Source organism: Drosophila santomea, chromosome 3R, assembly GCF_016746245.2.
Source record: "Drosophila santomea strain STO CAGO 1482 chromosome 3R, Prin_Dsan_1.1, whole genome shotgun sequence".
Taxonomy (NCBI): Eukaryota; Metazoa; Arthropoda; class Insecta; order Diptera; family Drosophilidae; genus Drosophila; species Drosophila santomea.
Window position 1 is genome coordinate 8,248,311 of NC_053019.2, and position 15,830 is coordinate 8,264,140.

A 15,830-nucleotide genomic window follows, 5' to 3' on the forward strand; every position below is an offset into this window, starting at 1 on the left:
ACACCACACCACACACACCACAGTAAATACAAGCACTGCAGATAGCGACTTACCCACAACTTGCAGCGACACCGGATCGGATATGGCCACCCGCTCCTGGCCATTGATGTAGCTGGTCGCCCGGCACTCGTACTCGCCCTGGTACTCGTAGGTGACGTTGTCGATGACCAATCTGGACTCGGAGCCCCGCTCCACGTACTTGGATCCATGGGCCATTCTGCAAGGAAAACCGAAAAAGTATAAACAACTGAATATCCCACACTAAGCTTTAGGGCAAAAATGTACAAAAAAATAATACACGTATGCTCTTTTATCATTATCCAACTTGGCAATAAGTGGAAAATCCATTAAAAAAATTAATTGATTTCCGGCTTTTTGGCAATGTATCAGAGATGCATTCGATGTACTGATGCCAACAGCCACTTGTCCGTGCGGCAATTGATTATGATTATGCGCAACTAATATACGGATTCCATCTGGTCACGGACTTCGGCACGGAGCAGACTTTGTAGCACGCTCTTTGAGCTGCTCCCAGTCGGGCAAAATGAAACTGATGCATGCAACGGAGGAGGAGGATGCCACATTCCTCCTCCAGACCCCAGCCTTTTCCCATTTGTCCTCATGCTGCTGCAATCCTTGCTTGGCAATATTGAAAATTGCGTATGCGTATGAGTTATTTTTTGGTGCAGGCTGCCTGACTAACAGACGGGTGGGCCAAAGAGCTGGCTCACAGAAATATTTGATACATTTTTAATATGAGAAATGCCTTTCAAGCTGCGAAATGCTCTGGGCTCTCAGATTCTTTTGAGGGAGCCGCATAAAGAATGAAAAAAAAACGAGGCATATCAACCAATACATTCAGTCGATGGTGCTTTAAGTGTAAGCCAAGATCTTTAAGGCGGTTCCTGGCAACCAGCAATTAAGAGCAATAAATTAGAAAGCCATTCAAATGCAAATCGGCCAAGTCGAAAAAGTTTGCCAAGCGCTCTTCTTTTTTCGACATCAATTCTCGAAGGTCCAGAAAGTGAGAGAGAGCGGTGAAATCACGTAAATCAAAGTGACAGGATTTCGTGTCCTGTGTCGTGTCCTTGGGTACCTCATTTGCAATCCGCCCGCCAACAGCAGTTGCACTTGCAACTCAGTTGAAGGACCCAAGGACCCAACGACCCAAGGACACTAGGACACCACCTGGGAGGAGATTAAGGAGCTGCCGAGCATACGTCGCTCGGCCTGTCAGCGGCTCACTTCTTGGCATTGATTTATTACCCACTGGTTCCAAATGGGCGACTCCCGCTGTTTACCCAACACGGCACGCGCCATTTAATTCGGTGGGTGGTTGTGGGCGGAGGTGGGTTTGTGTTTGGAGAACATGCGTGGAAATTAGTTTTCAACAATTGACATTTAATTTCTGATAAACACGCGCGCATTCGCTTCATTAAGTCAACACGTCAATGTGTTGCATGAGGCATTCGTTATTAGATGGCGACACCTTCGCATAACAACCTCCCATTCTATCCTATATTCTATATACTCGTATGTCTGTCCGATCACGATCTGGCGTATCTATGTGTGTTTTATGTTGGCCCGATTGTCTGGGGGCAAGTGCAAACAAATGGAATCACAAAAATCACGTACTTACGTGGCAGCGTCAGGGCCCTTGCCTCAGAAAGAGACGGAAATATGCTGCAGAAGGAGAGAGGGCGAGCCATAGGCAGTCATATGATGAGTGCTCCGATTTTTCCATGGAATCTGCCTGCTTTGCATACTAATGCACGACGGCATTAACCACGAAAGCAGAAACGGAAGGAGCCTAATCCTGCAGGCGTTATAGATGGTTGCTTGCTACCCTAGCCAAAGTTGGCTATATACAAAAGTTAAGTCGCTTTTGTAATGAGCATGGGCTTTAGTGAACAGAAAATAAGGACTTCGAATTACAGGGTAGAACCGCTGCAGCGCCTCCGAAAAACAATGCTTGTTTTATGATTTTTTTCCTTGTCTCAAACAATTTCCGCTGAGCAGGTAGTTAAAATTACGCGAAATAGCATCAGTTTCGTTGGAAATGGGCGTGGTTCCTCACAAAAAGGAAATGTGCAACAGGAAACGTGCTCACGTAAGAAGGAAATGCTGTTCATACAGGCAAAAGGCCTGAAAGACGCAACTCCTTGGTGGGCATATTAAATTTAGCTAGCTTTTGCTCATAACTTGGCCAAAAAAGGTGGCAGAGCTAAAATGAAGACCGTTTGGTACTGCCAATAAACAATAAATTTTCGCATTTTTCATAAGGGTACCCCACCAAATTTTGCGGATAAAGGGCCAAAAATTTGATAGGGAATATTGTTACGAATTCAACGAGGTATGACATTCCACTTTTGGACAACTACTTTTATTGTTATCGAAAAAATAGTGATTATTTTTTATCAAAAAAAAACAACAAAATGTTTTGGCCAAAAACGTGATATTTTCAATCGGTTGCTGCAACCATTTCTACATCATCTTCATTATTGTGGCACGACAAATATTACGCATTCGCAGAGTGAACCGAGTTTAATAAGCGCTACCATTCAGCCTGCTACAATAACAGGTCCCAAAACAAGTAATCTGCACGGGAAAGTCACGTGTTTTAAGCCAGACCAGTAAAGTTTTTAGGGGAATCTAAAAGGCCACCAAAACTATGCAACGCAAGCTGCCAAAGAACTCCGGCGAAGCCAACCTTAAGTTGAGCACACAGAGAAAAACTTGGCAAAGGTATTTGGAAATACATATAAAAATGTAAAAAACTGTGGAAAATATATTTTTCTTTTCCTTAGCAAAGCTTGTACGCTGTTAGTTTTATGAATTCCGTATGTAAAGATATGAAAATCCCAAATTAGACAAAGATAAGCTGCACATACTCAGCCTTCACCGTGAATCAAAAAATCAGTACTTTCAGTGTACTTATACGTCGATGGACTCACCTCTGTACCCATTTGAAGGATGGCAGGGGATTACCATCAGCCAGGCACTCAAAGGCTGCTGGACTAAAAAGCGGGGCGGTGGTAAGGCGATCCGGACCAGCTGAAATAATTTTGGGAGGATCTGAAAGAAGGCGGAGCACAAAGCAGAGCTGGGTGAAAACTTTGTCCAAGGTAAATAGTAAGATACGTACATTTCACATCCAACTGCACCGACAGCTGCTCGGAGGTGCCCACCGAGTTCTGTGCCTGGCAGGTGTACAATCCGGCATCGCGACGCCCGACGGGACGCAATTGCAGAGTTTCCTGTGGGCGAGAGATTGGAGATTGGAGGTGGGTGGTAAGTGGAGTGTGGACAGTGGAGTGCGGAGTGTGGAGTGTGGATCAGCGGGCAATTTAATACAATTACAAATTTCTGCTACACTTCAGATAAATTCCCAGCGCGTGGGTATCTCAGCCCGGAGCAATTTCGGAACAACATAAACAAGATGGGGGGTGGTAGTATCCGCATCCTTAGCTGCAACTAAGCTAAGCTCACCTGCAAGCTGGCTATCTCGGAGCGTCCTGCTCGCCGCCAGACGATGCTGGCCGGCGGATTGGCATCGGCCACGCAGCGCAGGACCAGGGCATCCTTGTCCTCCTCCAAGTCGATTTCCGGTGAGCCAATTAGACGGATGCTCGGCGCGTCTGCGAGAAAAACAGAAACAGGAACACAAAATAGAAACAGAGAAACGGACCCGGAGACGTAGACGTTCAACTTGGTTAAGCAAAACAAAAACAGCAATTGAAACTGCAGAAACAGCAATGGCAGCAATGGCAGCAATGGCAGCCGAGCAAACAGAGTCAACAAGCCGGGCAAGTCCTGCTTGGCATGGCCACGTCCATTGGGACAAGTCAACTCTTGAATTGCTCGGCAAAACAGGAAATTACAGCAAATTGTTGTTAATTTAATTGTTACAGCTTTCTGTCTCCGATTCGGATTTGGATTGTGATTCCACTGCCACACTTCTGTTGCTGTGTCTCCATGCCAGTGCTTAGATTGCCTTGCGAACCCCTCCCACTCGGACTTAAAGCCAAATCGAATGAAGCCACTTTGGTGGCCCGCATTCAGGATGCAGGTGCTGTATCAGAGTTTTGCATATCGTTATCGCAACACTCACATTTCACGTCCAGCCTGGCCTCCACCACCACCGATTTGGCCGTGTAGGACTCGTGGTAGGCGGCGCACCGCAGTATATCGCCGTGGCGCTCCCGCATCGCCGACACCTGCACCACCGAGGTGGCCGACCAGGTGCGTGGATTATCCGGCTCGGTGGCATTCATTTGCGGGTGGATGGGCGAGATCTCCTGGTCGCCTGGGGGAAGAGAGAGCAGCAACAAATGGGAATTAATTAACATTAACAACTGCCTCTGGATAACAACAGCCACGGGGTTTATGCGGCATGCTGCACCTTAACAAAATGTACTATCGGTTGGGTTCAAATATAACATAAAATATTCATTTGTGTTGCTGCAATATAAACTATAAATCTAGAAAATATATGCAACTTGTTATTTGTGAAAGCAAACATTTATAATTCCTTTTTCTGTGTTTGCCATACAAAACATTTCGTTGCGTGTGCTCCCAAGGAATGCACTTACCCAAAAACCATTTGAGAGTTGCCGGCGGATTGCCGTAATGCGAGATGCACTTGACCGTCGCCAGGGCGCCGGCGTCTGCGGTGATGTTGTGTCCTGGCGGCACGTGGACCGCCTCGTACTCGAGCCTCGGCCGCTGTGGCGCCACTGCAAACAGAACGAGAGTGTCCTTGGCAATTAAGTCTCGAGGATAAACGGTGAATTAAGGGTCATTTTAGCATGTTCCCTTAATCGAGTCGAGCATTCGGATGCGAGGCACTTACCACGTACAACAAGGCGCACCGGCTGGCTGGTGAGGGCATCCTGGGTGGTGAAGTCACTGGCCGTCACTTGGCACTCCCATAGCCCGTCGTCAAAGTCCAGTGTGGCGGAGCGGATCCACAGGGAGCAGTCGCCACCGAGCTGCACCGGCGGCGGATGGAGGTCCAGATGCAGGACATTTCCATTGTCGCTCGTCGGCATACGTGAGGCCCATTCGTATTTCTTTGTATAGATGCCAACGGGCTGCGGGTGGGGAAATGGATTGGGTTAGTTACACACAGAAAAAATATGTAATTATACAAGTTTTAATATTATACATGTTTTAAAGATTTGTGCGGTATATATGATATATGCAAGTTGTTTCCTCTCCTATCAAACATGGTATAAGATGAACATATTTAGAACTTAAAAATTTATCCGTGTCGATTGATGAAGGATACGGATTCGCTAAGGTTGGGGACGAAAGCGATGATGGCGTTGAAATGAACTGGGCGTCGTCTACGACATGTTTAGCATGTTTAACTTTTCGATGCAGCCAGGCGTATAATTTGTTCTCCGATTTGGTCAAACATTCACAGACAAATCGGCGAGCAAATGGAGAGGAGGACACACGGCGGTGTCCTCACCCGGAATTCCAACCCCGAAATTCCACAGCCCAGTACGCCCACGAGCACTTCTACCCGCCCAACCACTACGTGTCATTTAACTCCATTTCCAGTCGACGTTTCAGTCGCAGCTGTCTGTAAATTGGCATTAGTTTGTTTGCTAATTGGAAATTAAATTACAATTAGTGATCTCTGAGCGTGGCATCGTTCGCATTTAAGTATTTATGGGAACGGACCCCCAACGTACCCCCAAAACCCCCCGAACTGAGCAGAACTGAGCTGCCTAATTGCATTTCGGCTTTTAGTGTTGTCTGACTTGTCCGTGGCATAATGGGTTAAATTAATTGCTACATTGAGCTTGTGCCATGGCATAACAATCGCTTAAAACGAGCATACAAATGCAGTAAAAGAAAACGAAAGCACATGCAAGTGCGTAATCTAATCTCGGCTGTCCTGCCATTTGATATTTAATGCTTAAACTTGCCCAAATGGCCACAAATGCATTTTCTTTGTCCCATGCTGATAAAATAACGTGTGACATGCATTTGACCACCTTGAGTTGACTGCTGACCAGCCAGCATAAATACAGTATCTCTGTTTTATTAAACAGCTTGCGGCAGGCATGCATGTGAAATGTCTGCAGATACTATCCCATTTGACTCTCCACTGACCTTAGGCCACAGGGAACAATCAATGCCCAGTCGCCGGGCACCAAGGGTTAAGTTAAGTTTTGCGGGCTTTGCGGCAACAAAAGATATGAGCTCAATGGGCGGCTGAGCTGCCAAACTGGCTGAAAAACAATTTCAGCATGGGAGATAAAAAATCGAACCGAACAAATATTTGGCTCCGGCCCATTGATGCTGCCATTGCTGCCAAAACATTCTCGAATCGATATTCGTATCGGCATAATTCTTTGCATATTCCAACTTCAAAATGGATACGGCTAGCAACAACTTTCGGGGCAAAACTCCGGAGTTTCAGCCTAGGCATCCGCATCGTTGAGCTCGTTTTGTTTGCCTGCGAAAAAATGTGCGATGCCCAAAATATACTTTTATTCAAATGGCTGAGCTTGGTTGTTGATACCCATACTCTCATACTCGACTATTCTCCATTTGTGCATCGAAATTATCAGGAAGTGCATTGCTAGGAAAACACAGATGAGGCATGGATGGAATTGAAAAATCTTCTACAGACTTCTTTGGCTAAATTAGAATGCAGCTCGGGAATGGACATAGCCGCATCCCCATCCCCATTCCTATCTCCTTTTTTTTTTCTTTTGGAGACAGTCGATTCCAAATGTCGCTTCTTATGATAACTACACGTAGAGTGTATGGCCAGAACTATATACCAAAATGGAGGAAATTGGGAAACGTTAAGCACACATAGGAGAAAGGGAGGGAAGTGGAAAAAGTATGCAAAAATAAGAAGAATTTTAAATGAAGCCCAAAACAGCAACATCAGCATGTTTGTGTGTGTGCGACGCTCGATGCATGCAAATGTTGTTTGCCTCGTCCTGCGTCCTGCTTCCCGCGTCCTTCGTCCTTTCGGTTCCTTCAACTTGTTCGAGTGGAGACACAAAGCATGTAAACATTTAAGTATGTGATGCAGAGCGAGAGTTTGCGATGCGCAGCATATGAAAAAGGACATTTGAAATGCTTTCTGATTTTTGTCATACAATGGCGTCGGACTCCCGTCCAAAGTCCCAGTGTGCATTTGCATAAGCAACTACCACAACAAGTGGGGCTAGGGGAATGGCAGTCACTGCGGGGAGTGGCAAATAAAAGTTATGCTTCAAACGCACACAATTGCCCTGAATAACAAACGGCAACAACATATTCCCTTCGCCGGGAGCTGATCCATAATGAGGCCACTTTGGATTGGTATGCAAACGAAGTCGTTTCAGATCATCTCGACCCGCCCGCGTTGGCCATAACAAATGGTCAGAACGCAAATATGAATTAGGGCCGGCAGACATTTTCGATTATACACAATATTGAGCAGTCGAAACATGACTTCCACCTATTGACAAAGATAAAGGGTTCATGTTCCATCAAATTTCAGATTGAATTGCAAAGTGAGTCCTACAAAATATTTAAATTAATCACTGAGAACAATAAGACAGAGCTTTCAGAGCCATTTGTAGAATTAGTCTAATGGTCTATGGACCATACATACATACAGGGATACATACATTTAGCTGAAACATAGTTAAATTTCTAATGGTTTATAAAACTTAATTTGCATGTAACAAAATACAAAAAAGTTAAGCCCTGGGCTGAAATAAATTGGGATCAGCGCGAAATGGCTGCAAAATAAAATGGCCACCGTGACAGCATAAGCCAAATCAATTAAAACAAAAAATGTTTTATTTGGCGAGGGATCTACTGCCAAACAACCAAAGAGGTGGAAACGATATTTTCATGTTTGCGCTGGCATAAAAGCGAATGTGGCGCATTTCGCCCCCTTAGTCCTTTGCTGTCACGCACTTTCGATTAAAAGTTGGCGCTGGCCAGTGTTCTAATCAACGGCGAACAACGAAGGGCTGTCTGGGGTGCTGTGTTCCTAGGTCGTGTGACCCCTGACCCTTGGCCTCTTGTCCGCGTCCGCATACACGGCCAACTTTCATTATTGACTCGTCCTGGCCAGGGTGTAAATTACATTCGCCACATGTGGAGGCCAAAAGAACAACACTTAATTGAACCGCAGGACGCGCCACGCATATGATATGAGCTTTCTAGCTAGGACACGTCGTTGAGCCTGTGTTTGTGTGAGTGTGTGTGTTTCTGTGTGCTAGTGTGCGAGCAAAGTTCGGCTGTTTGTGCCTGGCCGAGACTTTTGGCCAAGTTATGAGTTTAATCAAAATGTTTATAAACTGGAGCCATCGATAGATGGGCTCGGTGGGCTGATATAATTACCTTGTTATCCTTTTGCCAGGAGCACGTGCCACGCTTGTCGATAACTTTGCATGTGAGCAGCGTGTCCTCGGCGGGATTCACCTCCGTGTATTTGGGCTGCTCCGAGAATCGCTGAAATCCCTCGATTTCTGAAAGCAAAAGAAAAGGATGGCGAGGTGAGCAAATGGCGGATGGAGAATGGCAAATGGAAAAAGTGGAATGCTGGGTCTGTCATTTACATAAACTACTTCCGCCGAGGGTTCCGTTTCCGGCTCAGACCGCTGCGCATGTAAGTATGCTACCATTTCGTAACCCTTCTATAAAATCGCTGCCTGCATTTGTCACGCCCTCACACCAATGCAGTGTCCCTCTCTCGCCCTCACTCTCTTACACACACCGACACGCGGGTAATTATGAACGCTTCACAAAATGGCGGCCATTTGCTTATCTTCACACCCCTCATCCCCCAGATATGCATGTTTGTGTGTGTGTGTGTGTGTGTGTGCGCGCTTCTTTTATTATCATTTGGCCGCTTTCTCCGCGCTTTTTTATTTTATTTTTGTACGCGCAACGGAGAATTTATGTTAATTGCTGGCATGTTGAATATTTTCTCCGCACTTGCACTCAATTACACCAATTACAGGTTGAAAATTACACGCGCTGCTTGCTCAAGATAATGGATGTGGGCTCTGTGGGCCGTGGAGGGCGTGAATGGCGTGTAGGGCGTGGTCCACAAGTTTGGGTTGCCTAATGATAAGGGAGCTGTGCGTAAGAGCCTGCTGAGAAATTCCACTTGTCTAAAAGCACCGACAATAACTCAAGTGCAAAAGGCTTATTAGATGAAAATGCTGTCCTTGAATTCATCCTTGAGAGCTTAAGTTTTAATATCTTATAGTTGTTAATTGGGAGACCTTTCAAGAATTTATCCATGAAATATTGCTGTTGTACATATAAAATTGCTATTTTCCTACCATTATTAAATTAAACAAATAATAATCATTTTCTTTATCTTGCTCTCTGCTAGAAAGTCAGCCAGTTGATCAGCAGGTCGTGGCCATGGCTCTGCTTCGATATCAAGAGGTCAAGGATTAATTGAAGCCTTTTGGCTCTTTAATTGCTGTTTGCGTAGCCAATCCGCACTTGTCATCGCTCACAATGGGCCACCGTCGCTTTTCGGCTTTTGTTTGGCTGTCAACTTGCGCTTTTCATGCGTGTTTGGGGAGTTTTCCCGCTAGGCGGATGTGCATAGGTATGGGTATAAAAAATACGGTTGGACTTATTGCGTGCGTTGGCCACACGTGACTGCCGTTAGTCCGTCGAGTTTCCGTCTTTTCCGACGCCCGTTTCACCCGCCCAAATGGTACACAAACTGGATATACGACTATATATACTTGTATATCCCTATAAAATGTGCGCATGGAAACATTCGCTCACGCAATGATTTATTACGCGTGATTGGCGTGATTGCCACTTTGCTGCTTTATTTCAGGCTGCCCCCACGGTGTCGCCGGTTCCGCTTTTTATCGGGTTTCGTATAAATGGGCTTTGTATTTCAATTATACAGCGGAGTTACCCAACTTTTGCACCGCCTTTTAAGTGCTGCTTCGCTTCATGCGGACCTGACTTATGAAACTTGTGAGGGAATTCCGGCCGGGCTGTTTAATTTCTGCGTGACCAAACAAAAGTCGGCCCACTTAATTGAAACGCATTTTAATGCAAAGATTTGCCCCGCCGGAAAACCACTGGCAAACAAAAATAAAGCGATGCCGCAGCAGCGAAAGTAAATAAAACACAGTGAAACCGCCGCTGGCTATTTGCAGGCCAAATAAAAATATTAAAAATAAATAAGCAGTAGCAACGAAATTTGAGCCTCGCCTGAGAGCCGTAAAGGAAAAGTGCCGCCCCAGCTGCGCTCGTAGTCGTTCGCACGGGCAAGGCAAATAGACAAGGATCCGGATTCCGGAGCCAGCTGCGATTGCAGTTTTAGCTGCCCGGGCTGTTCGTTCCACTTTTCCGGGTCCGGGTCCGGGTTGGGTTTGGGTTTTGGGTTTGAGTTCGGGTAGCAGGACGAGCACGGGCTTCAAGTGCGTGCCGCTGAGTGCTGCTTATAGGATTGTTTCAGCTCCTGCAGCACGGCTCGTGCCGTGAAGTGCCGTTGTTGTTTAGCCTGTTCCTGTTCGTCCTGTTAGCCCTGTCTGTCTCTGTCTCTCTCTCTGCCACTCTTGCCCCCTCTCTTTCTCTCCATGCTTTAAGGGCTTTACGTGCCTGTGCACAGCCAGCAAGGATAACAATTACTCTAGTGGCATGTCCACCATCTAGTGTTTCGCTAACTGCTGATGCTTCCCAAGGATACCCTGCATGGGCAGCTAAAAAATGGCATTACTGGTGAACGCAAGAGTTTTAAAATTGAAATAATGCTCCCGATAAAGTTTGGTTTATACCTGATTTAATAGCCCTTTTGAAAGACAAAGCCTTTGGTAACAAATGAATTTTGGATATTGCCTCACAGGGTATCCATAATGCAGTGCCATTCGGCATTCATTAGAATTGCTTGTTTTCAATTGTGTAGCGGTTAAATAAAAGCCTGTTTAAATACATTTTTGTGTTATTTTTCCCTCCCCTTTGTGCGCTGCGTATGCCGCTCTGAATTTATAGTTCCACCCACTGCCCACCGTCCAGTTTCCACTTTTCCGGCTCTTGGCGCTCTCCAATATGTCAGACGCACATTTCGGTGGACCGCCCCCATCTGAACGTCTATCCCCATCTCCATTCCCCTCCCCCTGCCACTTCCGCACCCGCACCCGTACCCGCTACCCGCATCCCCATCCCACAAGCTGTCTAGTGCCGAGCTGCTCTTGCTGTGCTGCTGCTGCTGTTTACTTTTGATGATGCATTGCAGCGTAATAATTTCACGTAGACGTCCACGGCACGCAACAAACGACAAATGGCCAGGGGAACTACACTGGTAGAAAACTATTTTCTATTTTTGGACACATTTCTTCTAACAAAAATATCATATTTTTATGCTCTTTTCATGACAAACTGGATGAGTTCTTTCAAAACAATACCTAATTCTCTCGAATTACGCGTCTCGGCATCCTCAACTTTATGGCTGACTTTTAAGTGCATAAACCAAAAAAAATCAAATGGGTCAACTGGTCGCGACCCGGCTCTGAGCATCTGGTCAGTTATAAAATGCTGTTTGGGCTCTTCAGCTGCCGGTCCACAGCGACATTACTCATACGCAACGTGGCCGGGGTTTTCTCTTGCCAGCAGTTTAACATGCCAAGAGCATAAGGAAACTGTCGGGAATTTAAGAAAGAATATTCCCACCGGCAGTCAAGGTGCTTCCAGCTCCCACGCACACACTTACGCGCACCCTTTGGCACACACACAAGCCGACACAAAAGTCCCCATTCACCTCACACACTTCGGCTTTGTCGGCAATCAATGAAAGCAATTTGTGAATCTCTTGTGCAATTCGGCGACATACAAACGAGCTCAAGGACACACATACACTCGCACACACACAAACACAAATACAAGCACCCGGGAGGATTTTCCGGGAAAGGTATCGGCAGTTGCGATGAAAAATCTTGTATGCAAATCAAATATGCAAGATGATTTGTAAATTTTTCCAAATGTATTATATATAAAACTCGGCAAACGAGAGGAGTTTCCCCGCAGCAGCCGCAACAACAGGATTCTCCGGCTTAAACTTTTTAAACCTGTTCCGCATCATCGACCCATCCGCAGCTTTCTATCCCTCGTAGGTGCTAGGCAAACATGCAAGCTGTGAGGATTATAAAAAGTAGCAAAGAAAGGCGCCAGGATGAGGAGGCGAAAAGGATAGCCCCGACAAACAGCCACCCCAAAAAAGGAAACAAAAAATACAACAAAATAAAGGCAACAAACAAATCTCCCCAACCCACACACACTCACATAGTCAGATCCCTTTTCTTTGCTCCCATGTTCGCATGTGCTAAGCTTTTTGTAGCTGTTCAAAACTCCTGCCACCCACTTTCCCTACCCATACGACCGCCTACTTAGGCATAATGATATATTTAGCTTGCCAAGTGATTGTTATTTGATATTCAACAGATTTCTGCTCTTTGCCGACTTTGTGTCTGCCTTTCTGGATGGGCCACGCCCTGCAGAGGTTAAATCGATGCGTGCTTGTATTATTTCATGAGTTTGCAAGCATCAGTAACATCGATTCAGGTTCCTCTCGGCCAACGTTGCGAATGCGTAATGTCAGGCGCCAATTGACCAGTCAGCTGCATATGGACGGTGATTTGTAAACTGACAAAATAGCCACCTTACACCCGAATTTCGGATAGACAATGGATGGCACGTTTTGTCGCTTATATTTTTCCATATTTTCATAGCTCATTGATTGTGGAACGAAATGGTTTGGAACGATTCAACCTGCTTACCCTTGTCCCATTTCTCCCACTTTCCCACTTTTCCATTTCTCGCCCACACTTTCATACTTTCCTTGTTGTTTGACACTCGAAGTTTATGCATTTATTTGTAGCAGGCCGTCGAGCTGCTGAGTTTGCCCGAGTCGTTGATTTATTGTATTGTACTCGCTGCCATTGTAATATTTGTGTCTGAGTGGACCACTTGAGTGGTGTGGGTGTGGGTGTGTGTGTGTGTGTGATGTATGTGTGTGTTGTGTGTGCGGATTCATATGGCAGTCAAGTGGCCACTCGAGTTTATGTATGTAATTTTTATATAATTCCTAGGACCGCCTTCAACTGCAGTCGCCGCAAAGTTTCATTTGCTTTTATGGCCCACTTAGCACCATTAATGTCTATGGCCATCGATCACGAAACTATAGATTGCGTTTTAAATCCAGCAAGGGACCCAAAGCGAAATTGGTAGCCACATATTTTGCGATGGCACAGCACTAAGCTTCCCCCCGCTTGGCTCACTAAATATGCAAAAAGGCGAAAAGGGGAAAAGTGGAAAAGGGAAAAAGCGGAAAAGGGGGCTTTCCACGGCAGGCTTTGGCTGTCGCATGCGAGGCAATTAGAAGCGGAAAGCCAAAGCGAATGGGACAGCAGGCAAAGGAGGCGGGCAGTGGGCCAGGATCGGGATCGGGATCGGAATCGGTAGATAAAACCCCATCGGAATTGTGACAAATACGCGGCAGTAACAATTCATTTAGATAAATCAGTTAGAGCCAGACAAATGAAGCCATTACCAGAGACGGCCCTGCCATTCGTGACCTGTTCGAGTGCCATAAATAAGTCATTTAAAAATAGGCCTAGGCCAAGTTCTGGATTTGGCCAGGCCAACAACATTGCAGCAGCAGCAGCAATCAGGGCTGCCATTCAGAGGACTGTTTATGCCCGTGACAAACAATGCCACTCAATTTCCGGGCCGAGGCAACCCTTGTGCTGACAAACGATGTTGCTTATTAATTAAACTGATTAAATTGCACGTTGCGTGCGGCTGGTACTTTCATTGATTGGCAACCGATCACATTCGGGCAGGGAGAATTTCCTTGGCCAGAGCCAGCACTTTGTCCCAATTAATAACGCCTGCCAAAGTTCGAGTGTTGATAATCACAGTCGTCGTAATAATAATAATAATCATAATCAAGCCAAAGGCTAGCGCAAATTGAATTATTTCATTAGGGGCCGAGTGTGGTTGATGTTTGACTTGACTGCTGATTGAGGCCACAATGACTGATTGACGGATTGACTGATTGATTGATTACATTTAGTCGCAGCAGTTAAGGCCAGTTGATCTCATGAGTACCCTCGAGCAGCAAGATGAGCTCAGTTGGCTGGCTGCACTCTATTATAGTAACTGCTTGCATAAAATGTGTCCCATCCGGAACCACCATCCACCCATTTTGCATTTTGCATTCTGCATTCTGCATTCTGCATTGTGCCAGGACTTGAGCACGTTGTTCCCATCTTTCAGCTTCCCAATGGCGGAGCACTCCTGCTCCACCCCCATCCCGCAGCTGTTCACTTTGTTGCTCGTCTTTTGCAGGCACTTAATGTGCTGTTCCACCCACCCAGCCCAGTATCTCCGTTTCTGCTGCTCCAATGGAAAACAATGCAGTGGGTACATGGCACATGGAATGACAAGCAGACACAGGCGAATTTCAGCACGGAAGCGGAAGTCATTGTTGTCGCACAAAGGCGAACGCGTCGCAATTATAATAATTTTGATTGCACGCCGCCAGCCCAGCCAGCTTGTTATGGTGGTTGGTGGTGCAGTGGTGCAGGATCCTGCCTGAATTATGCAGCCCGCCAGGCGGGACGAGGAAAAGGACCTCCCTGGGATGAGGAGCACACGTGCCTCACTTTTGTACTTCCCCGTCGCTTTTATGGTCTTTTTTTAATTACGAGTGCTAGACTACGTCTGATGGGAGTGTGGAAAAAAATCAGGGACTGTGGTGTGAGCTGAATTGAGCCACTCTCGGAGGCATCATCACCATCATCATCACCATCATCATCATCATCATCAGCGAAGTCTTCTTCAGATGCCTGGCCATCTCCTGTTTGTTGGCAATACCCAACTAATTAGCTACACAAATAAGCAATTAAATGGAAGAAGGGGGGCTGTTGGTGGTCACTTAATTACACAAATTATTTGCCACAAAAACCTCAAACTCAAAAGCTCCGACTCGAGTGCACTCAAGGACATGCAGCTAACAAAGCAGTCTAGCTGTAATAAGGAGCTATGAATGTGTGAGATCTTGTTAAAGTGGGTAATAGCGGTGTGTGTGTGTGTTTGCCGACTACTTGGTGCTTGGTCAGCAGTTTGACCATCAGAAAGAAAGGAAAACAATTTTCTTGAAAGCTTTGATTTGACTAAGTAAACTGGCAAATCCCGGAGAGCCACAGATAACGAAAGGAGCAAAGGCGGCAAAAGGATACAGCAAAAGGAAGACAACTATCATTTGCTTTTAATTTGACTCGAGGGCGTAATTAAAGAAAAATGCCAAGCCAAGCCAAGTCAAAGTCCTTTGATTGTCGGCCCGGGGCATCCAGTGTTCCTCCCTGCCAGCTTCTTCTCGGCTAGAAATGCAAATCAGTTCACAACTGGATCTACTCCCAGCCAGAGAAACAAACACGGAGCAGCAAGATGGATTTGGCAGGAGGGCGAGGCCAAAGGAGAGGGCCGTAATACGTTAATTGTTTTAAGAAAACAGGCTGAGACTGCACGTCTTGAAGGACATAAATCCCGTTTAACCTGACGCTGCAAAGCCAGACACATTGGCACGGCGAGGACGGAAGGGGGGAGGTGGAGGGTGGGGGAGGGCCAAGGACTTGCTGGCACAGTCATCCAGCTAACACATAAATTCTGCTCCTTTATTCCAGTTGCATAACATGTCCTGCGACACCGACAAAAAAACACAGTGAAACCACCCGAAGACAGACCGACAGACGTGTTATATATAACGGCAACTTTGCTGCTGACTTGGCTAGGCCAATGTTGCCTTAGCAAGTGATCGA

General features: G+C 46.1%; 1 pseudogene; it reads right to left on the bottom strand.

Annotated features, from left to right (window-relative positions):
* Window positions 1–15,830, bottom strand: part of LOC120454248 — a 71,503-nt pseudogene that overhangs the window by 28,337 nt on the left and 27,336 nt on the right.